Source organism: Schistocerca serialis, chromosome 6 (genome assembly GCF_023864345.2).
Source record: "Schistocerca serialis cubense isolate TAMUIC-IGC-003099 chromosome 6, iqSchSeri2.2, whole genome shotgun sequence".
Lineage (NCBI taxonomy): Eukaryota > Metazoa > Arthropoda > Insecta > Orthoptera > Acrididae > Schistocerca > Schistocerca serialis.
Window position 1 is genome coordinate 717,996,769 of NC_064643.1, and position 25,618 is coordinate 718,022,386.

A 25,618-nucleotide genomic window follows, 5' to 3' on the forward strand; every position below is an offset into this window, starting at 1 on the left:
ACCCAATTAATATACCAGTATTTCGAAGCCTGTGGGATTCCTTCATTAAAATTATATCGCACAGATGCAGTTGGATACAATGAACTGCATGCATAATAAGTGACGACCAGTGGAGACCATATACAACAGTGCGCAAGCAGAGCAGCTGCGGGTCATCCCAGAAGGACTACACACTACGAGAAGATGGTAGGACAGTTAGACTGCCCTGACAAGTAGATACGTAACAACAATTGAAATCCGCGCGAACGTTACGAGCAGAGCGTCAGTACAAACAGTCGGGTACAGATTGCTGGAAGCTGGGTTCAGATCTCGAGTAGCCACGCGTCGCTTACCTTTGACACCACACCGTATGCAACAGAGACTTGCTTGGTGTAGACACAGAAACAACTGCAGTACTCACGGGCATTCTGTGGTCTCGCTCCTGCTTGTGGCGGTCAGTGCGACGGCAACCAGCCTATAGACGGGCTGGTGAAAGATCACAGCAAGTCGCCAGTCTCGAGACCCAAGCCTCTCCATCTCGTCACGTCTCGGTCGCCTCTTTTTCGCATTAACGGCACTGTGAAAAGTGGGCGTTACATTTCCGATGTGTTACGACCCGTGGCTCTACCCTTTATTCGATCCCTGCGAAACGCTACATTTCAGCAAGATAATGCACAACCGCATGTTGCAGATCCTGTACGGGCCTTTCTGGATACAGAAAATGTTCGACTGCTGCCCTGGCCGCACATTCTACGGATCTCTCAGCAACTGAAAACGTCTGGTCAATGGTGGCCGAGCAACTGGCTCGTAACAATACGCCAGTCGCTACTCTTGATAAATTGTGGTATCGTGTTGAAGCTGCATGGGCAGCTGTACCTGTACACGCCATCCAAGCTCTGTTTGACTCAATGCCCAGGCGTATCAAGGCCGTTATTCCGGGCAGAGGTGGTTGTTCTGGATACTGATTTCTCAGGATCTATGCACCCAAATTGCGTGAAAATGTAATCCCATGTCGGTTCTAGTATAATATATTTGTCCAATGAATACCCGTTTATCATCTGCATTTCTTCTTGGTGTAGCAATTTTAATGGCCAGTAGTGTACTCTCCTGGGGCACTCCTGACGCCCTTGTCTCTGATGAAAACTCGCGGACAACATGTTGGGTCCTACTACTTAAGATCTCTTCGAATCACTCACATATCTGGGAACCTATCCACATGCTCGTACTCTTTTTAACAGCCTGTAATGGGGCCCCGCGTCAAAAGCTTTTCGGAAATCTAGAAATAAGGGATTCCTCTGTCACCCTTCTTCGGTATTTCGCAGTAAAACATGTGAGGAAAGGGCATACAGAGTTTCCCACGATCGATGCTTTTCAAATTCGTGGTGATTTGGGGACAAAAGTTATACTGTCACTAGAATTTCTTTTGTATTTGAACCGAGAATATGTTCAAAAATTCTGCAGTAAACAGATGTTAAGGATATTGGTCTCTAATTTAGCGGGCCCGTTCTTTTACCCTTCTTATATACAGAAGTCATCTGTACATTTTTCAGTCGCTTGGGGCTCTGTGTTGAGCAAAAGATTCGCGATAAACGCAAACTACGTAAGGGACGAATACCACAGACTACTCTCTGTATAACCGAACTGGAATTTCAGCCGGACCTGGGGACGTACTTGTTTTCAACTCTTTCAGCCGCTTTTCTGCGCCAGGGACGCTTATTACTGTGTCCTCCATATGGAAGTCTCTGCGACGATCGAACGACGATATTTTTGTACGATTTTCCTGTGTGATTGATCTTTTAAATGCTTTCCCTTTGCTCTCTTCTACCGCCATGCCATACTCGTCAACGGCAGACTAGTTGGAAGTCTTCGACCCGCTTAGTGATTTTACGTTGGACCAGAAATTTCTCGGTTTTTTGGGAAGATCTTCGGCTAACGTTTTTGTTTGCTTTCGCGCTTCGATCTTTTTACAGACGCACGAATTTGTACTGATGTTTGCCTGTCGTCATCTGCGCGTTCATTTTGTAACAATCTCTGCCTACTCACAATTTTCCAAATTTTGTTATTAAACGACGGTGTGTCTTTCGCATCCTTAATCCACTTACTAGGTACATACCTCTACAGAGCGTTATTAACTATCAGTTTAATTCCTCTACGTCCGTGACATCGCAACCAAATGATGTTCATTCATTGTCGAAGTAAGTTGCTAATGACTGCTTATCTGCTCTTCCCAGCAGAAAAACTTTCGTAGCCTTCTTGATAGACTTATTAAGTCTAGTAACCATCGTCGCTATGGTCACGTCAAGATCACTAATCCCTGTCTCTATCCTGACACAATCGATAGGGTCAGGTCTGTTTATAGCTACAGTGTCTACAATATTTCCATTGAGTGCGGGTTGTCGAACTAGCTGGTCAAATGTGTTCAGAACTACTTCAGAAGACTGTCTGTTCGTACCACCTGCAATGAATGCACAGACGTAGCAGAGTATACTTGGAAGGTACAAGTCACATCCGACTAATATTGTATGATCGGGGTATTTCCGCGCTATTAAACGTAGGCTTTCATTGAACGATACCTCATACCTCGTTGTAATGTCGATGATAGCAGATTCGAATGGGATGAAAGTTTAGTCATCTAATACGCGACATGTGACGAGCATCTCTGTAAATATCGTACTGGCGTTTCGTAGTGCACCATTTCCCATTTCCGTCAACATATATCAGTATCATTTCAGAATAAAAACAGTCTTGGATGTGAAGTTATTTACTATCAATTATGTGTTTCAACCTTTTGCAGCATCATCAGATTGTGTAAAAGTAGCTAGATATGTAATCCATCTGTCATGAAACAACATAAAATGAAAAATGGTGGTAACAGTAACGGGATATGTAATTCATCATTCATAAAAAACATATAAAATGCAAAGTGGACGTTGAGCACACCAGCTGAATCCGCCATGGTAGTACAGTATAGGGCCGTGGTTGCAAAATATGGTATGAGCCATTATTTTCGTTTTGTTGAGTGAAGCTAAGGGAGTTATATTTCAAGTGTGGTTTATCAATGACCTTATTTTATCGTAGGTGACTTTACCTTTTTATATTCTGTAACATATATTTTTTTAACTTAGCGACTAAACATACGTTTTTGTCGCTCGTCTGTAGTGATTACGACTGTCCCTGACCATGATGCCTTCATGCTTGATTGTTGATCTTGTATGCAAACGCTGTGGTTGTATTTTAAAATTTAGCTATTTTACTCCGTGTAACAGTTTTAATGACATTTTTCGACTCGCTATTTTTCATGCCATCATTATACCTACTTTTCCTGCTTTTTATAGGGGTACCTTACAGTACTTTTGGTTTTACATCTACATCCATACTCCACAAGCCACCTGATGGCGTGTGGCGGAGGGTACTTTGAGTACCTCTATCCGTTCTCCCTTCTATTCCAGTCTCGTATTGTTCGTGGAAAGAAGGATTGTCGGTATGCTTCTGTGTGGACTCTGATCTCTCTAATTTTATCCTCATGGTCTCTTCGCGAGATATACGTAGGAGGGAGCAATATACTGCTTGACTCCTCGGTGAAGGTATGTTATCGAAACATCAACAAAAGCCCGTAACGAGGTACTGAGCGTCTCTCCTGCAGAGTCTTCTACTGGGGTTTATCTATCATCTCCGTAACACTTTCGCGATTACTAAACGATCCTGTAACGAAGCGCGCTGCTCTCTGTTGGATCTTTTCTATCTCTTCTATCAACCCTATCTGGTACGGATCCCACACTGCTGAGCAGTATTCAAGCAGTGGGCGAACAAGTGTACTGTAAAGTACTTCCTTTGTTTTCGGACTGTATTTCCTTAGGATTCTTCCAATGAATCTCAGTCTGACATCTGCTTTACCGACGATCAACTTTATATGATCATTCCATTTTAAATCATTTCTAATGCCTACTCCCAGGTAATTTATGGAATTAACTGCTTCCAGTTGCTAATCCGCTATATTGTAGCTAAATGTTAAAGGATCTTTCTTTATATGTATTCGCAGCACATTACACTTGTCTACATTGAGATTTCATTGCCGTTCCCTGGACCATGCGTCAATTCGTTGCAGATCCTCCTACATTTCAGTACAATTTTCCATTGTTACAACCTCTCGATATACTACAGCATCATCCGCAAAAAACCTCAGTGAACTTCCGATGTTATCCACAAGGTCATTTATATATATATTGTGAATAGCAACGGTCCTACGGCATTCCCATGCGGCACACCTGAAATCACTCTTACTACGGAATACTTTTCTCCATTGAGAATGACATGCTGCTTTCTGTTATCTAGGAACTCCTCAATCCAATCACACAATTGGTCTGATAGTCCATAAGCTCTTACTTTGTTCGTTAACCGACTGTGAGGAACTGTATCGAACGCCTTGCGGAAGTGAAGAAACACGGCATCTACCTGTGAACCCGTGTCTATGGCCCTCTGAGTCTCGTGGACGAATAGCGCGAGCTGAGTTTCACACGATCGTATTTTTCGAAACCTATGCTGATTCCTACAGAGTAGATTTCTAGTCTCCAGAAAAGCCATTATACTCGAACATAATACGTGTTCCAAAATTCTACAACTGATCGACGTTAGAGATATAGGTCTTCAGTTCTGCACATCTGTTCGACGTCCCTTCTTTTAAACGGAGATGACCTGTGCCCTTTTCCAATCTTTTGGAAAGCTACGCTCTTCTAGAGACCTATGGTACACCGCTGCAAGAAAGGGGCCAAGTCCCTTCGCGTACTCTGTGTAAAATCGAACTGGTATCCCATCAGGTCCAGCGGCCTTTTCTCTTTTGAGCGATTTTAATTGTTTTTCTATCCCTCTGTCGTCTATTTCGATATCTACCATTTTGTCATCTGTGCGACAATCTAGAGAAGGAACTACAGTGCAGTGGTTTCATGTGATTGCAATGGTTTACGTATATACTTTGTAATTTACCAGTCTTACGTAGTTTCTGTGTTTCGTAAAGGTGTCTTAGCCGCTCACGCATGCCAACTGGGCACTTCATGCCAGTTACACGCGGTGTTTGCATCTTGGTCTGTCACAGTAATATTTGTGTGTGCGACAAACGGACATCGTGCCGTGTGCAGCTCATACTGCGTTTATTCTATAAGCGTGGCCCTATTTTGCACCGCTAGGGTCTGCTCACGATCCACTCTGCATTTTATGTGTTTTTGTGACGGATGGTCTACATATCCAGTTACTCTTGCATCCATTTTGCTTTTTGTGTGGTTTTGTTACGGATGGGTTACATATCCAGATACATCTGATGATGTCCCAAAAACGTTGAAACTCGTCACTGATATTAAATAACTTCGCAACCAAGACTGTTTATATTCTGAACTTTTGGTTGTTGTCGCACCCTGCCACAGTGGAATGGAAAACCTTTTGCATCAGTATCGCAACGAAACGGCCACGTTAGGTCAGTCTACGCTCCCAACAATAGAGCGAGAGCGGCGAGGACCGCCGGCGTGCGGTGGCGACAGTTCGACTCCCGGGCAGACAGAGGCGGCGCCGGTATAGGTCAGGGCGTGACCCCGTCGCGTGCCGCGTCTGATAAGCGTCCACTTAGCCCGCAGAGCCTCCCGCCGCTGACGTACAACCACCACCCCACAGCGCCGCCGCCGTTCGTTAGCGACAACGTGTGTCGGGAAGAGCGCCACACACGACCAGAGCCGCCGCACGTGGCTCGCCCGCTCACAAACCACCTGCTCTTTCCCTCACGACAGTCCTTTCTGTCTGTGGTTATGCACGCTAAGCTTTTCCAACTATTACTGCGTTTCCTCAATCTGTGCTTTATTACCATAACGTTTTTGTGTTTCCTCTTTGCGCCGTGAGCACTGACGCGTTTGTGTTACCGCCCAACTCACTGCCGAAGCAGGTCGGTCCACCTGGTGGTCCGTCGTCCCAGACTTGAAATGAAAACGGTCGGGCAGTCTGTTTTATGCGGTCCCTGTTTCCTCATGCAAGGCACTGGTCGTATAGTCACGAAGCTCCCCCTTGTACCCCTAGCAGCCGACGTATGTGTGTATCGGCTGCGTTCCCCCGCACTGCAGACGCGTATCAATGGTCGGATCAGTGCCAGACACAGCGTTAATTCCACAGTGTGGAGGAAGCGTCGCTTCTGTGTCTAGTTGGGGATATAGCGCCTTCAAACGACCATTAGATTTCCCCCATATTTCACGGACGTGTAGTTTCCAGGTAAGTTGCCTATCGAGGGTTACCCCTAGATATTTAGCCGTGCGAGATCAGGGGATGGGGCCTCCCATGATTCGCAACGGCTGGAGGTCCATGGACACTCCACGTCTCATTACGACGGCCTGAATGACTGGCATTAAGCGGAGGTAGGACGTCAAACGGGCCGACTTGGAGCAGGAGAGGCATCACACGACATTTTAATTTCCAGTGTCTATACTTTTACAAATAAGTTCATGAAACTTTGTCAGCATCACCATGAAGGATTCAGGATTTACACTCATTGCAGTGGAAGTTCGAAAACATAACAAAATAATTTTCTATTTTACGTGCTAAATTTAATTATTTTTTAACTTACTAATGGCTGCATTTGGTGCTATAGGTACACTTTTCTTCATAAGTTAGAGAGATTCTTCGATGAATTTTGCACAGCATACATACCATACTTACAGTTGTATGAAACTCTAGAACTTATTTAATTTATGAAAAAACGAATGAGCTGTTATATTTTAAACTTCATGTTTAGGAAAAACACAAATTTTATAGTTAGTTACCTGAATTTTTACCACAGGTTTTAATAGATTTGGAAAATTCTAGAGTTTCATACACCTTTAAGTATGGTTTGTATGCTGTGCAAAATTCATCGAAGAATCTCTCTTACTTACGAACAAAAGTGTACCTATAGCAACAAATGCTGCCATTAGTAAGTGAAAAAAATGAAGAAATTTCACATGTAAAAAAAATACTTCGTTATGTTTTAGAACTTCCACTGCTATGAGTGTGAATTCTGAATCGTTCCTGGTCATGCTGACAAAGTTTTATGAATTTATTTGTAAAAGTATAGACACTGGAAATTAAAATGTCCTGTGGTGCCTCTCCTGCTCCAAGTCGGCCCGTTTGACGTCCTACCCCCCTTAAATTTCAGCCGCCATTTCGTTGCCAAAGCCCCCAGGGCGTCACATGCCTCCTGTAAGCGGCGGCGAACGACGTGGATCCTTAGGGAACGCGCGTAGAGTGCGGTGTCATCCACGTGTAGTGCAAGTGATGCTCTGTCGGTGTGTGGCACGTCGCACGTGTACAGGGAGTACAGCTGGGGGCCGAGAACGACCCCTGCGGCACCGCCGCTCGTGCAGGCCTGTTTGTCGAGGTGCCGTCTTCGGCACGAACGTGAACCGTCCGGTCGCGCAGATATGGCGCGATGAGTCTCACTTCTGGTGTCCGAACCCTCAGTACAAAAAGCTTGTAGAGGAGGCCCTCGTGCAACATGCAGTCAAAGGCCTTGGAGACATCAAGAAATACCGCCACTGAGTTCTCCAACGCTCCAGAGCTCCCATCGCGTCCTCGACAACGCGCAGTAGTCGTTGTTGCGTACTGTGGCCGCGTCGGAAACCGAACTGTTCTGCAAACTGTGCCCCAAACCGTGCAGTAGATATAACACCGGCAGTGGCTGCGACCCTTGCTACTACCAAGTGGCCGCGGCAACCGTACACTGTATTTATTACACGATGACGGCGTTTATTTAGACCTCTTCTTCGATATGCAACAACTTTCGGTTTTTAAGCCACTATCTGCACCTACAGCTGCATCTACAACTAGACTGTTCCGTAACAACACGGTCAACTAAAACTGCAGATGACAGCTACGCCACGTCAAACAACGGGCGCAATTACAGCCGCACTTAAAACGACTGCAACGCAGGCAACGTCACGCTGCACAGTGGCAAAGCGACCACATGTGTGCGGTCTCTCTGCCGGACGTCGAGTATACGTCGTGTTCCGCTGAAAGCCGCACATCTGCGTCACCGTTTCCGATGGTGCCGAGAGCACAGGAGAACTGCGGTCGTACTCTTCTCGAATGAGAGGATGTTCAGTCTGAGTAGTGATTCTGAACGTACCTTTATATGGCGAGAAGTGGGAACACATAACGCACCCAGGCACGTTGCCGAACATGATCGTTTTGCTACTCTAGGAGTTATAGTGTCGTGAGGTGTGATACTGCACGGGTGTACTGACCTCAGAATTCCCTACGAATCTTGGAGGCAGCCTGACACCCATCCGTGGTGATCACACACCCTATTAAGAACCCTGTCCTGCCTTTCCTACTGTGCAGGGGATCGTCACAAACAGCGGCGACTTCGTTGTAACTATTTTCTTTGAATAAAAAGTGTCATTTCTGTTCGTCTCATTGCGTACTGCTTCACTTGCCTTCTGTGTTGTGCTTTACTGTATTGTACTATACTGAACTGTGTTCTACTGTACTGTACGGTACTGCAGCAGTTCTTTCTATATATTGTCAAAGTTTCATCGAGCTATGTTACTTGGCAGCAACGCATCATGAGAAAGTTACTTTCGTCCTTAAGTTCTGCCACGCAAGTGTTTGTACTCCGCAAGCAACCTCACAGTGTGTGGCGGAAGGTCCTTGTACCACGAGTATCTCAGGCCGCCTTTCCTGTTCCACTCGCTAACGGCGCCTGCGAAGAGTAATTGTAGGTAAACCTCGGCATGACATCTAGTTTCTCTGATTTTGTCATCTCGCGAGATGTATGTGGGAGAAAATAAGAACATGCAGCTCGACTCTTCCTGGAAAGTACGTCTCTGACTTTCAACAGTTAACTTCTCCCTGGTGGCCAACACTTCTCTTGTAAAGTCCGCCACTGGAGCTCCTCGAGCATTTCTGTAATGGTCTTGCGCGCGCAGGGAACGATCCCGTGACGAAACGAGCCGCTCTTCTTCCCTTATTCTCTATTTCTTCTGTTAATCCTACTCGGAAAAGGGCCCAGACTGATGGACAATTTTCAAGAACCAGACGAACAAAGTTTTTGTGAGCGACGTTATCGTGGATAATCTTCGTTAATCCATTATGGACCGTGGGACAACGGCTGGCTTGTATTTCTTGATGCAATAATTTACCAACAGCCGTATGAATTGTAGAAATTTATTTTATGAACTTCTTATGTGCTACCAGATTCGGTATTACATTGATGCCATCTTCAAGCCAGTCGCAAAATAGCTATACACGGAAGGAGCCATATAACTGGATCCGTGAATAAAATCGTTATGCAACAGTTCTTGGTGGCCAGGCGGCACAGAGTGGGTCTTGAAGATGGCATCAATGTAATGCCGAAACTGGTAGCACATAAGAAGTTCATAAAATAAATTTCTACAATACGTACTGCTGTTGGTAAATTATTGCATCAAGAAAGATATCGTGGATAAGTGACGTTTCTTTAAGATTCTGCCCAATGAACCCCCATCTAGGATCTCCTCTTCCTACTGTTTATTTTATGTGGTCATACCACTTTAGGTCACTCCAGACGCTTACTCCTGGGTATTTTACGGTGGTTACTATTTCTAGCGATTTGTCAGCGACAGTGTAATCGCAAAGCAGTGGATCTCTTCGCCTTTTTATGCCGAAAGTGTGACATTCATTTGCATTCAGAGTCAACTAGAGTCCGTGCTCTAATCGGTGGACGTCTTCCTGTACTTCGCCACAGCCTTGCGATGTCGCAACGTTTCTATATACGGCAGCATCGTCCGTTTGTAGTCTTACGAATGCTGCAACATTATGCACTAATCATAAATATACATTGTAAATACCACTGGTTCTATAACATTGCGTTGGAGTAATCCCCAAATTACCCTTACATTACCTCGCAATGCGCAAAGATTCGCCTTCCTGCGCGCTCGTTTTTGTGCCTCGTTTATTTTAACAGCTAAAAGGACAAGACTACACAGAACAGACTATGGTAAATCAACGTATGAAAAGAAACACAGACAACATACTGCCAGATATACAGTCAAGATATTTTTTTCATATTTCACAAGATTGTTTCATCAAGACTCTGCTCTTCTGCTTGGAAAACTGATAATGAGTATCTCTACGCAAGATATGCTTCCTCATGATACATCTTCTGCAGAGTAAGGCTAGCAATGGCGCCTTGGTGCCGACAAACCGACAATTCTTAAGCAAGTGTGACCTATTTATTTGGTATTTCGAAACAACCTATTTCTTTGCTTATTCCTGAAACGGCGAAATTGTAGGTGACATTGTAAAGACTAATCCGGTTTTATTTGACTTATTGTCTGATGAAATAAGATTTTATGTATAAAGATTGCGCATATCTGAAGACTTCGATATTCCTTTCTGTCGCTACCACGCTTAATTCCCACTCCATGTGAATTCTCTACCCATATACACCGATCAGCCACAACATTACGACCACCGACCTACCATCGATATAAACCCGTTCAGGCGATAGTAGAGTCACCTGGCGAAGAATGACTGCTAGTCAGACACACACATGGTGCATGTATTATCAGTAAACATTCTGTCCACGTTTAGAATGGGGAAAGCATGTAATGTATCTTAGTCTGACCGAGGGCAGATTGTAATGGCCTCGAGGCTCGGCAAGAGCATTTTGAAAAATACACGACTTGTCAGGTTTTTGGGGAGTGCTGTGATGAGTGTCTTCAACACGAGTCGAAACCAAGGTGCAACCACGTCCAGACGTCGTGGGGTTCGGCGGCCACCCCTGATTGCAATTGTAGGACCTCATAGCCTGGCCACACTGGTAAAACAGGACAGACGGCGAACTGTGGCGGAACTAACATCAGACATCCATAATGGGCAGAGTACAAGTGTGCCTGAACACACAGTGCCCCAAACACACCTTTTGATGATGGGCCTCCATAGCTGACAACCCATGCATCTGGCAATGTTAACACCACGACATTGGCAACCACAACTGAAATTGGTAAGTGACCACCAGCCATTGTTCCAACACGTCCAGGTATATGATTCCCGTTACAGTTCTTTCCACAAAGAAAAATGGTCCATAAACCTTTGTATGGGATACGGCACAGAACACTCTGATCTTCCGTGAGTCTCTTTCGTGTTGCAGTGGTGAATGTGGAAACTCTCCTGGGAGATTAAAACTGTGTGCCTTTCGCATGCAAGTGCTCTACCAACTGAGCTACCCAACCACCACTCACGACCCATCCTCACAGCTTCACTTCCGCCAGTACCTCGTCTCCTACCTGCCAAACATCACAGAAGCTCTTCTGCGAACCTAGCAGAACTAGCACTTCTGGAAGATAGGATATTGCGGAGAAATGCCTTAGCCACAGCCTGGGGTATGTTTCCAGTATGACTTTTCCACTATGATGGAACGTCACTTCATCACTAAAAATTACACGCTGTGGAAATGCGTCATCCTCCATCTTTGCTAGCACATAACCACAAAATGCGAGACGCTTCTCTTTGTCATTGGGGTTGAGAGCCTGCACAAGTTGTAATCGGTAGGCCTTGTACAGAAAACGCCATCTCAGAACTTTCTATACAGTTGGTTGGGGCATTTCAAGTTCTCGACTGGCTCTATTGGTAGACTGCGCACAAAACTTTCTCGAATCCGTCGGACATCATCCTCTGACACACGCGGTCTACCTGTGCTTTTTCCTTTGCACACACTCTCAGTCTGTTTAAACTGCTTAAACCACTTGCTAACGCTTTTGCGAGTTGGTGGTTGAATACCGAATTTGTTACGAAACGCCCGCTGCATTGCAATTTGCGACTCACTTTTCGCAAACTGAAGAACGCAGAAAACCCTGTACTCCACAGTCGCCACGTCACTCACAACTGACAGTGAAACGGAATGGCGGCCCTATTGCCGCGCGAACTCTAACGGCCGCTTCTGAAACCATCACCGCCCGCCCGCCGCAAACTCTGAAACTTCCTCTTTTCATTGGTGTAAAGCTTGTTTATTTTGGATTTGTAGTTGAATACATACGAATTTTTGAAAATGGGTCCATCATTTACAATAACCCTGTATTTTAATGAGTTCGTCTATTTAGATGTATACACCAGTAGTCAATTTATCACAGTTGATTCCCTTCCTGTACTTTTTGCTTATTTAGCATTTTAATTTTCATATTTCACATACTTACTATTTTCGTCTTGAAGTTTCTCTTCCTCTTGGGGATAGCCCTGTTCACAAAACGGAAGGAAATGAACGAATCTGAAAACCTTTCGGACATCTTTGACGATGATTATTCAGATGTTCCTAGTGAAAACGAAGATCCAAATAATGGTGTCAGTGAATATTTTGACGGTTCTGTCGAAGATTCTCCAGAGGCAGCGCATGAGTGAGACTCGGGAGCCGTCTCGAATGTGTTAAAATATTGTGTGGAAGTACAGCTCACACATTTAAAAATATACAGGAACATAATTGTAGCTGAACAGGGTCCCACGATAATCAGTGCTAGGGGTGGCTTGCGGCCTTAAACCCGCCCTAGAGCAAACTGGCGCGCAAAGTCTGTTAAATCCTTTTTTGAAACGATCCAAACATTACCGAGAAAGTCGTTTTAAATTAGCTTTCAGTCAGCATTCCATCAATACGGCACAAGCTATGCACAAAGCTTTCTAATACCCAATTGTTCATATAAAACGTACCATTCTCGTTCTTCCTTGGTGTGTGCTTAATAGTTAACAGTCCAAGTGTCCTATTCTGCACTTTTCGATGTTTCCTTTTATGGTTTTAGTTTCGGAGCCCTTAACGTAGATCATCTTCTAAGCGGTAGCACATTTATTACCTGAGTCAAGGAGCAGATGCCTTATAATTCTTCACTAATTATGAATTAATTTACATTGCTGATAAACAGTTTAAATCAAAGACTGTTAAGACGGTACGGTATTTCAGTTCACTCATTTCAGCGAGACAAATAGAACACAATTCCTTCGAAGAGCAGTACAAAGGACAATTTTTCTGTTCAACAGAGAACTAGTATCTGTATCATACTGCAAACTGTCTGTTGCAAACTATCTATATCATACACAAATTCACTGGAAATTGATGTCTTTTTCAGTGAGGGGCGGACTGATAATACCCGGGGAGTACAGGTGTGTATAAATGCGGTAACCGCAAGTTGCTCATACTTACTATTAAATGAATACATCTCTCCAAGCTGCCTGTAAGTAATGTCATTCTGATTTCCTTCGTCTGGAGCTCTCCGCCCTCAGGCTGATTTGTATTCTGTTTGCCGTACAGACTGCTGGGGCGTGAATAACGCATGCCCCGAGCGTCCTATTACTGTCTTGCCCTCTGCCTCCCACGTTCCTGTATTTCGACTGCTTCGCCTGACGCAGTAGCTGTCGCAACGTGAGGACACATTAGGCCAACACGTACTATCTTCCAAAATACGAGGGTAATCCCAAAAGACTTCGCAGAGCTCCAAAACTTAGTTACAGATCTTGCATCGGAATGTCAGCTGGTTGGCTTGAACATGAACCTTTCCAAAACAAAAGTAATATCCAACAAATGGGTCCGAGCTGGAGATGTGAAAGTCAAGGACAGTCTACTAGAAGAGGTCAGTGAATATGTCTACCTTGGCCAGATTAAAAATATGAAGGGAGACATAAGGCCAGAAATCTATCGACGCATCAAGCTTGGCTGGCAAGCATTTGGGAAGAATTCAAAAGTATTCATATCAAAAATGCCAGTAAATCTGAAGAAAGCAGTATTTGATCAATGCATTCTTCCTGTGATGACGTGTGGCTGCGAGACATGGACACTGAACTCATTCACAAAAGGGAAACTTAGGACAGCACAGAGAGCCATGGAGAGATCAATGCTGGGCTATACAAGAAAGGACAGGAAAAGGGCAGATGACATTCGGTCTGTGACGAAGGTTAATGACATCTTAGAGAGAGTAGGTTCCTTGAAATGGCAGTGGGCTGGCCACGTCGCAAGAAGAAAAGACAACAGATGGACGAAGCTAGTACTGGAGTGGAGTCCGAGAGAGCACCGGAGGCCTAGAGGAAGACCACCAGACAGATGGGACAAAGACATCAAGAAGATCGCTGGTAACACCTGGCAGAGAACTGCCCAAGACCGTCCCACTTGGAGAAGACTTCTGAAAGCCTACCCGAATCCACGACTCGAAGAGGCCACATCATCTAATGATTGAATTGGCTGATGATGATGATGATGATGATGACATAGACCTCTTTATTTCTACAATGGTTTACATCAGTTTACAGCTTGAACATTTAGCTATTTTTCGACATAATCACCATTTCTGTCGATGCATTTTTGTAGACGCTGTGGCTGTTTTTGTATGCCCATGTCATACCAGCTCGCCACCATTCTGTTCAGAAAGTTATGAACCTCTTCTTTCGCCTCGTCGTCGGAGCTGAATCGCTGGGACCACAATTAACGCTGACAGGTATTGTGAGACTCTGAAAAAACTAAAACGGGCAATTCAGAACCGGAGAAGAGGAATGTTGAGCAAGGGCGTACACATTCTCTATGACAACGCTCGCCCACACATCGCTCGGCAAACCGTTGTTCTCCTGCAACATTTTCAGTAGAACATAATCACCCACCCACCCTACAGTCCTGACTTGGCGCCCAGTGACTAGCATCTGTTCCCTAGGCTAAAAGAACATTTGGCCGGAAAGCGATTCAGTTCCGACGACGAGGTGAAAGAAGAGGTTCATAACTTTCTGAACAGCATGGCGGCGAGCTGGTATGACATGGGCGTACAAAAACTGCCACAGCGTCTACAAAAATGCATCGACAGAAATGGTGATTATGTCCAGGAACAGCTAAATGTTTAAGCTGTAAACTGATGTAAACCATTGTAGAAATAAACAGGTCTATGTAATTATAAAAAAAATAGGAGACCTTACTTTTGGGATTACCCTCGTAGTATCCGCCGCTGCAACGCTTCTTAGCTCATTAATTCGCAATTTTCACGAAAAGAGATCAAATCTGTGCTCCTCGTACTTATCATTGGCAAATTAAGACAATTTACTAAATAGCATAACATCTGCGTCGACTATATCTGTTTTCTCCCTATACATCGTGAGAATTGTAAAAGCAGCACTGCCAAAGCGGTCGGTGAAGAATTACTGGAGAATTTCAAGCTATAATTCTTATCTTTACAGCGATGGATAGAGTCTCAAAAAACGGTCCGGCTTCTCCAACGTTTCACTTATGCAACGTGCACATAAATCAGCAGAAAAATACAGGTAATGTAGTGCCGCTCAATGCGCTGCGCTATAAGGGGCAAGTAAATGTATCCACGAACTATAAATCTGTACGATGTTGAATGCCTGTGAACAATGCGATATCCTATCAATGTCAAGAAATGTCATCATTTAAGAAGTCGGGGGAAGGAAGCGCTAACTCACAAGAGAGTATTTTGGGCTCCTGCATGTCACATCACTGGTTAAATTCAAAGACAAGAACATAAATACATTAAGACAAAGCAATTTACATGTGAGACAGCTCTTTCTACTAGTACAAATGGCAAATGGAGCTACTTGTTACCTGCACGTGGTGCAACGAAAACACAACAGGAAGCTTGATCAGGCTCATTCTTACTAAACTGAGAGTTCGCACATTCTGCCACCGATCTTTTCAGTTACTAGTTCCAAAATCTCGACATGCTTTCCTGCCCACAGGATTAAAAAATGCCACAGGTTGATATTCCTTTCCTTTGAACAGTAACTTGTGAATGATTGAATTAAGAGATTATTGGGTTGGGTTGTTTTGGAGAAGGAGATTAGACAGCGAGGTCATCGGTCTCATCAGATTAAAGAAGGACGGGGAAGGAAGTCGGCCGTGCCCTTTGAAAGGAACTATCCCGGCATTTGCCCGGAGCGATTTAGGGAAATCACGGAAAACCTAAATCAGGATGGCCAGACGATTGAAATAAGTTCACTTTCATGAATCAGTGTATCCATTGTGGATCTGTATACAGAAAAATGCTGTGAAAACTTATCAAGCCAGAGTTACTATGCAACGGTACTAAACATTATCAAACGTGCATTCTACGAGATGCCGCTTGGTGCCAAAGTTGGAAAAACGTTTCAAAATTCAAAAAAATTCCGGGAAACCTTTGTCAACCTACGTATCACCTGTGCCGTTTCTTAAGTAATATTTCATGAGTCTGACTGCCCGTACTCCAATATGAAGTTACCTTGCGATCTTAAAGACATGACACCGTTCATATGAAAATGTTTCTGTACAACAATAGTCGTACGCTAGGTGAATAAATTCGCTTACTACAAAAGGAAGGAGAGGTGATTTATTGCCGTTGTGATCAGTCAGTGTCATCACGAATGTTTTACTAAATCATAAATGGGAACTTTTATACTTTTACATCCGTTGGAACGTGAAAACCACCAGAAAAGCTGATATCCTTTCTGAACTAGTCACCATCTGAAAAAGTGGCTGAAGAGTGAAATTACGTATATTCGGATGGAGAATGAGCAGTCGATTACACTACCCTCTACTCACTTCATAGACAAATTTTCCATTGCATCTGAAAGTGACTCTTACAAGTTTCTTCATATGGATGAGATTATCCTGAGCGGTATGTAGTTCATTAGGACTAATACCGAAGTTTATCGGGAAACTTAAATATTAGCTTGCCGAAGCAGCACGAATATTTTCTGTTCTTCATCCTACCATAAGCAACAATTTTTTCTACTTCTCTTGTAATCTTAATATATTTTTGGCGTTCATTGAGAAACTCTGTTGGAGGCAGTTGTTGGCAGAACATATTGTGGCGATTGCCCACAGCAACACCGCGAGCCTCATCTGATCTCAGATATTGTGGCTGTGATAACTCCTATCATATCACAAACTAATTAAGTTTCGCGTAATTCAGGCGTCAAGTACAGCTACCATTTTAAGACAATGCTAAGATGAAAGCGCTCTTACGGCAGTTATCTCCACCCCGCTCAGAGCCGCTGATGGTTCCGAATATATTTCCCGGTAGGAGTTTTTAAAAACTCGTAAAGGATTGCAACGGCCTGAGTCTGCTCTAACGTTCGGGGCAGACGATGTTTGAAAATAAAAGTTCGGCAATACACAAATAACCAGATGCGTTTATATAGCAAAGTCAGGGCACCCACGAAATTGAAAAAGAAAAACCACTGTAGTTGCATGAAGTGAAGGCAGTGAGCGAACAAATTGGAAATAATCTCAAATGGCTCTGAGCACTATAGGACTTAACATCTGAGGTCATCAGCCCCGTAGAACTTAGAACTACTTAAACCTAACTAACCTAAGGACATCAAACACACCCATGCCCGAGGCAGGATTCGAACCTGCGTCCGTAGCAGTCGCGCAGTTCCGGACTGAAGCGCCTAGAACCTCTCGGCCACAACGGCCAGAGGAAATAATCTCCAAGTTAGCTGGCGCACCACAACAGTGGAGGGCATATACAAAAATTAACAAATAAATTCGAGTGACGAGTATACTAGTAAAAAGGACAATCGCTTAGTATGGTTAGTCCAGTATCTGTTTGTTACAAAGGAACTACAAAGATTCTCTGGATGGTTTCCCGTCAGTAGTTTCTAAATCATGTTCACTTTTCTTAACGTCCAACGATTTATAATTCTTGAACTAGGGTCTGTTTATAGGTTGTAGCTTTAAACTAGTTCGTAGTTAAGTCTTCTTCTTCTTCTGGTTTTACGACTTAATTGGACCACTTCAGTCAATCATTTTTGGTCATCTTCTTAATAAGTCTTCTTTCCGAATTTTCCAGTATCTTTCCATTCGTTCTGATCTTTTTTTATCGTCCTCAGCTGTAAATATCCTTTTAACTATATGTCGTTTGTCTACTTTTGATTTAAATCCTATTTTTATGTTTTTCAGTTTCTTTAAATTTTCTGTTTTCTTTTGCAAATGGCCCTGGATTAATTCTAGCCCTTTCATATCCTACCTGATTTCGTTTATCACTCCAACTTGTTGCTTCATATTCCAAAGTATCTCTATAATCTTTCTTGGTGATCATTTTTTTTCGTATAGTCTCTGTAATGGGCTGCAGTTCGCTATTCACCACTTCACTTCGCACTGTCCGCCATTGCACATCTTTTTGATATCTATTTTTATGCATGTAGTAGCTATTCTTCTCTGTTTTGTCGGATTTTGTCGATCCTGTTTTTCTGGATGACTTTGAAAAGAGTTTCACTTCTGAATGTCACCTCTGGTTGAACAATCGTCTTGTAATGTTGTAATTTAATCTGATTCATATACATGTTTAATGTATGTAGAACAAGTTAATTTTTGACCTTACATAATTTTATTAGTTCTTTCTTGCCATGCAGTCTTCTCGTCAAAAGTGTATGTTATAATTTATGCTAGGCATTTAAATTGTTTCACCGTTTTTACTTTCATGTTATCGTCGTTATGTGGTTGATTACTAGTGGATATATTACCATTATCACAGTCTTTTCAAGTGATTCTTGGAATCTTATTTTTTGAGCTATATTTTCTGGGTTTGTTATTTGATTTTTGGTTTCTTGAATGTTATTAACTAGTAACGCTAAGTCATCTGCGAATACCAGGCAATTTAAGTTTATTTAATTTTCTTGGTCGGAGTTCTAAAATTTTTTAGGATTGTCCTTGTACCATTCCCTCATCATGTACGCCAGAGCGCACTTGAAAAGTACTGGCAATACACCATCTCCCTGTCTTAAACCTGTTTTAATCGTATTTTTCTCCTGAACTTTACTTTAGATTTGGTGGTTGTTAGAGCTAAGTTTATCACTTTTATTAATTTGGGATGTTAAGTTTATCACTTTTATTAATTTGGGGTGGATTCGGAATTCCTTAGTATCTTCATCATTGAAGATCTGGGACATAGTCATAAGCTCTTTTGAAGTCTACAAAGATTATGACTTGTTGTTTTTGTATTCTTTTGTAGTGATCCATTACCAGTTCCAAAGTGATTATATGTTCTGGGCAGCTTTGCCAGGGTCTAAATACTCCTTGGTATTCTCCTAGTTCCAGTTCAAGTTGATCTTTATGATGATTGTGTAGGATTCTTGACATGACCTTACATGTGATATCCAAGTGGGAAATTCCTCTACAGCTGTCTGGATGTGATTTGTTTCCTTTTTTGTGTGATGGATTAATTATAGCTGCAGTCCCATGTGTTCTGGTAGTTCTTCTTTGTTCCATATTTTCACTATCCATTGGTGTAATAAAATCCTCACTGGTTCTGCTGAATGTTTCCAAAGTTCTGCAAATGTTTCCTCTGTTCCACTTATGTTGCATTGTATGAGCTGTTTCAAAGCTTTTGTGGACTATGGACTGCAGGTCGGTTTATATTCTCTGCTGGTGTTTTAATATGTGTATCTAGGTTTTTATTTATTTATTAAGTAGTTCTCGGGGATCTTCGTAATTTAGCACTTTGTTAAATGTTTCTGCCAAAATTTCTATATTTTTTCTATTGCTTTCTACTGCTATGGACGAACTTATTATTTTTACCCTTTAACATTAACGTTGGAGAGTCATACCGTTGTAGTTGCCTGCTAAATATTTTGTAGTAATCCTTTTGAGTTTCTTTCGTGATTATTTGTTTCTATCATTGGCGGCATATATTCTAGATAGTAACCTTTAATCATTCTTGTTCCTTTTTCGTTATCTTTCTTTTTGATGGAGTTCCAAGGGTGATCCCTTCGTTTTATGACTCTGGTACCTTAACCAGGCTTGGTACTATCTACCACTATATTATCACACTTTTCCTTGGATCCTTGGGGTTACCTGTTCAGCTATTTGTTTCAACTGGGGATCTATATCCTCTATACTGTCTGTTATTTTTATTTTCCTTCTTTGTTCTTCGTATTCCTTCTTACTTTAACAATCTGTGAGGATCATAGATTCTCTTCTTTTTGGGTTGAAATTTTTTTCTTGTCAATAGGACGAATTTAATTTTTATTTTTATCATGTAGTGATCTGATTCCTCTCAGAAGTTTCTTGTTGCAGAGTTCCTGCGATAATTTTCATCCATACAGACACGATCCAGCTGCCATTCTCTTTTTTTCAGTCTGGATGCTTCTAATTTTTTAGTTTATTTGGTCTTCTCTTAAAGTATGTTGACACTGAGACCGTGCCATTGTTTCTACAGAATTCCACCAGTCTTGTGCCATTCCTGTTTGTTCTTCTTTGTGATGGCCGTTTCTCTATTGTCTCTACATATTTTTTCCCTTTCTAACTGGACATTGGGTTGGTTAGTCATGAGGATAAAACATAAAAAATCTCATAAGGAAGTATAAATTACAGCAGTAGTTACAAAAATCTTATGAGACACTTCCGTTTCCACTTTGCTACTGCAAACTGCTTAATGCTACCTTACATGTGCACTAAACATACAGAATGTGTTCGTGTACAAATTCTATATAAAGCCAGTAGAAATAATGATTAGAGATTTGGTTAGATTAGATTAATATCTGCTCTGTAGATCATGTGTATGCTTTTCGTAACAATGTGGCAAGTGTCGGTTTAACAAAAAGTTTCTTTTCATGTCATAATTCAAGGATTATTTTAAAGATTACTACGTTATATCTAAAAATTCATCTAATGAGTAGAAGTAGTTGTAATTTATAAATTCTTTTAATTTTTTTAATTGTTGGTTGTTTGGTATTTGTAAGTGACCAAAGAATTTTCTGGCAGCATAATTCACCCTTTTCTGTGGCAAAGTTGGATTTAACCCAAAGCAGTGAAGATCAGCCTTTCTCCTAGTGTTGTAGCTATGCACATTGCTATTGCTTTTGAATTGGGATGGATTATTAATAACAATTTCGTAAATGAATATACATGTTCGAAGCTATTGTGAATATCCCTAGTTCCTTACATAAATGTCTAAATGATGATCTTGGCTGGGCTCCAGCTATAATTCTGATTACACACTTTTGTGTAATGAATACATTTTTCCTTGGTGATGAATTACCCCAAAATGTGATGCCATACGAAAGCTGCGAATAAAAATGGGCACAGTAAACTAATTTAGTTAGATGGCTATCGCCAAAACTTGCAATAACCCTAACAGAATACGTAGCTGAACTAAACATTTCAGCAGATCATCAATGTGTTTCTTGCAATTCAATCTATCATCACTGCTCACACTAAAAAATCTGGAATATTCTGTCTTAGCTAGAGACTTCTGTTCAAACTCTATATTTATTAATTGTGCTGTACCATTGACCGTACAGAACTATTTATATTCTGTTTTAACAAAATTTAATGAGAGTCCATTTGCAGAGAATAACTTAATAATTTTCTGAAAGACATTAATTACAATTTTCTCATCTAAATCTTATTTGTTTCGTGTGATTAGTATACTTGTATCATTAGCAAAAATTTAGCTTCGCATCTTCATGAATATAGACCCATTAATATATATTTAGATTAATAAGGGACCCAAGATAAAACATTTGGGACCTCATTGTTAACACCTACCCAGTTTAAAGAATCTGCTGATTTTTGTGCATCATGTGAAATGGTTATTTCAACCGGCTGTACTCTTCCAGTTAAATATGAATTAAAACATTTGTGCACTGTCCCAATCATACCACAATACTTGAGCATATCTAGAAGAATTCCACATTTACATAATCAAAAGCCCTTGAGAGATCACAGAAAATCCCAACTGGTATGTTTGGTTATTCAATGCATTTAATATTTGATCACTGAAAGCGTATATTACCTGTTGAAAACCTTTGTGACAACCAAATTGGAATTCTGTTAGCACTTTATTTTTACAATTACGTGAAACTACACCTGAATACATTACTTCTTCAAGAATTTTGGACAAAGCTGTCAGAAGTGAGACTGGGTGGTAGTCGTTGGCATCAAACCTATCCCCCCTTTTATGCAATACTTTAACAATTGCATATTCCAAGGCCTCAGCAAAAATGTCCTCTTTCTGTGGGGTGCTACACGTGTGGCTGAGAATCCCATTTATCTGTTGGAAACAGGCTTTCCCAATGAACTGGTGGCCAGAGTTTGGCGTAATCGGAAAGATAACGCAAAAAAGAAAGAGAGAAAAGGATTAAATACTGCGACAGCCACCAAGATTTCCGTAAGATCAGTGTATTAAACTCATAACCGGCCAGTCATCTGCATTCAATGCTGAGAGCAGAGAGCTGTCCATTGGTAAATATTTACAACGTAATGGCACAAGGACACCATTTGAAATTTGTGTGTGTTGGGGTGGGGGGGGGGGGGAGGGGGAGGGGTCGAATACTCAAGTGCCCCGATACATGTGAGATACAGCCCTCGCAAAGTAACATGGTCACAGCACAGATGCCCATTCTCGTCCTCAGCAGTGGGCTAGTCCACCCAACTGCTCCTAAGAGTGGCCGCCTCAGCTGACTTGGTCGCTGTTTCTTTATTACACAGCACGGCACTGCGGTCTTCGCATACTTTAGGTGCAGGGGAAGTTCTTCATAATCAGGCATGTGTGATTGTATGGAATGCCATTAAATTCATCTTGTGAGAGGCAAACGAGGAAGCAAAAATCCCATTAGAAAGATTTCTGGAGAGCTTTAGAGAACCTACTACCTATTCCAGTTGTAGGATAAAGAGAATAAATAAGGAGGGAGGAAACGAAACTACAAATACTGCCCAAGACTTTACTGCTTCAGGAAACTTGTGGAAGACAGAAAAGAAAATTTTATTTTTAGGTAATACTGATGAAAAGGTTGTCAGGGGACTGAAACGTAGTTTCCAGGTGACAGATGTTCTTCATTTTAGACTTTCAGTATCATAATAAGCAAGATTGCCGGCAATGCTACATTTTTATCTCCTTTTTTGTTTTATAAGATTGCCTTCCGGCAGCATGTGGTTCCACTTGTTCTGCTTTGTTCGAGTCTTTATTTATGACACTGTCGTTTACCCGAACTCAGCGAGGTGGTGCATTGGTTGGCACAGGGGACCTGTATTGCAGAGGACGACGGTTCAAATTCACGTCTGGTTGTCCAGATTGAGATTTCATATGACTTTCCTAAATTGCTCCAGGCAAATGCTGGGATGGTTCCTTGGAAAAGGCACAGCCGATTTCCTTCCCCATCCTTGACGCAATCCGAGCCTCTGCTCTGTGTCTCATGGTCGCCTTGTCGACGGGACGTTAAACCCTAATGTTCCTTCCTTCTTCCGCTTTTCTTTTCGTTACTGTATCGCGAAACCCAGAACTCCTGAATATGGACGTTGACTGTGGATACTGTATCACAGGCACAGTCCCTTTGACTGTTCAGAGACGTTGATTAAAAAAAAAAAGTTTTATTGCTCAGTCCAAATCAAAATACTCCATTTGAAATACTCCAGATGTTGATTCTCCAAAATACGAAGCCAAGGCACTTATTGTGAGAGAATAATATCTTATGTAATCCGTCGACTTTTCATCGACTTAACTCGCCCAGTTCTAATTACGGCGAGTTTGTTTGTAAATAACTTTTCTGGTACCAGCCACGATTTTCTTTTATTCTTATTTTACACGATGCGTTTTGGGAAATGATTCCTATTTTCAAGTGCGTTTTCTCTTTGTACTATGCCATTTTTACGTAATGTTTTCGATGTCTGAGTTCTGTTTTGTTTTGTTGACTTTATTGCAAAATATGAAAAAAGGGCAATTTTTACTTAGTTATCGATTTTTATATGTAGTTAGTGGCGAGATTTGGAAAAACTTGTACTTACACTTTTCTTATGGTCCACTTTTGCACCGTCTCACTCATGTTGAATATCACACACAACTTTTCGTGCACAGTGTACATTGAGAATAACTTACATAAACAAGCAGTTACGAAGATTATTTTAGACGTAGTTGACACAGATGATGTTGCAGGTCTTCCAAAGATTGTGATACGCTTTTGAGCAGAACGTATTTATCTTAACAACATGGATGAAAATTTTCTTACTTCTATTTTACAGTGGTGCCTATTTCTATGTAGTACTATTTTTATTTAGTTATATTGTCGAAGCGTCTGGAGAAATTCACTGGTTCACTTTCCAGTTTTTCGTTTAATATTTTACATTTATATTTTCTGTAATGTGTATGTATCCCTTGTTCTTCTAACAAAGCCATTTTGTGCCCTTTATTTAGTCGGTGAGTACTTTGACATTTTTCTCTACTTTTCAAATGAGAGTCCTATATTATATATGTATGTTTGTATGTATGTGTCTATCGCTGATGTTATGTGTCCATGGCGTGTGCAGGGTTCAATGTGCTCTGTGTACCTGGTGTTGAAATTTCGGCCGGTTTGTCCTAGGTAGAACATGGAATACTGCTTCCATGTTACTATGTATATTCCAGAGTCTGAATATGGATCACAACTACACTGTTCAAAAGCGTATTATACTCTGTGGAAGACCTGTAATATTATCTTTGTCAGCTACATCTAAAAATATGTGTGAAACTGTTTACGTAAATTATTCTCGATGTATAGTGTGCACCGAAAATTGTGTGCAATGATTAACAAGTGTGAGAGTCTGCACAAATGGACCGTGAGGAAACTGTAAGTACAAGATCTTCCAAATTTCGTTGCTAACTACATATGTTGTTGTTGTTGTTGTTGTGGTCTTCAGTCCTGAGACTGGTTTGATGCAGCTCTCCATGCTACTCTATCCTGTGCAAGCCTCTTCATCTCCCAGTACCTACTGCAGCCTACAACCTTCTGAATCTGCTTAGTGTATTCATCTACTGGTCTCCCTCTACGATTTTTACCCTCCATGCTGCCCTCCAGTACTAAATTGGTGATCCCTTGATGCCTCAGAACATGTCCTACCAACCAATCCCTTCTTCTAGTCAAGTTGTGCTGCTTTCAGAAGCGATTTCCTGACACTTAAATCTATACTCGATGTTAACAAATTTTTCTTCTTCAGAAACGCTTTCCTTGCCATTGCCAGTCTACATTTTATATCTTCTCTACTTCGACCATCATCATCAGTTATTTTGCTCCCCAAATAGCAAAACTCCTTTACTACTTTAAGTGTCTCATTTCCTAATCTAATTCCCGAAGCATCACCCGACTTAATTCAACTACATTCCACTATCCTCATTTTGCTTTTGTTGATGTTCATCTTATATCCTCCCTTCAAAACACTGTCCATTCCGTTCAACTGCTCTTCCGAGTCCTTTGCTGTCTCTGACAGAATTACAATGTCATCGGCGAACCTCAAAGTCTTTATTTCTTCTCCATGGATTTTAGTACCTACTCCGAATTTTTCTTTTGTTTCCTTTACTGCTTGCTCAATATACAGATTGAATAGCATCGGGGAGAGGCTACAACCCTGTCTCACTCCCTTCCCAACCACTGCATCCCTTTCATGTAAGAATCGATAAGTAACTAAAAATTGCGCGTTTTTTGTTTATTGCAGTAAAGTCGACAAAACGAAACAGAACCTTACACATCCAAAACACTAAGTAAAAGTGGTATAATACAAAGAGGAAACGCACTTGAAAATGAGAATCATTTCCCGAAACGTGCCGTGTAAAATAAGAATTAAAGAAAATCGTGCCTGGTAGCAGAAAAGTTATTTACAAACAAACCCACTGTTTCAAGACCGCAGGCTCTCACAAAGCCGTTTAAATGGGAACTGTCAGAGGATTAC

The 25,618-nt window shown here is 41.8% G+C and overlaps 1 protein-coding gene across 3 annotated transcripts in view; it reads right to left on the bottom strand.

Moving 5' to 3' along the window:
• LOC126484385 (zinc finger protein 474-like) overlaps window positions 1-25,618 on the bottom strand; it is a 270,411-nt gene that overhangs the window by 128,362 nt on the left and 116,431 nt on the right. The gene's annotated exons all lie outside the window — the stretch shown is intronic.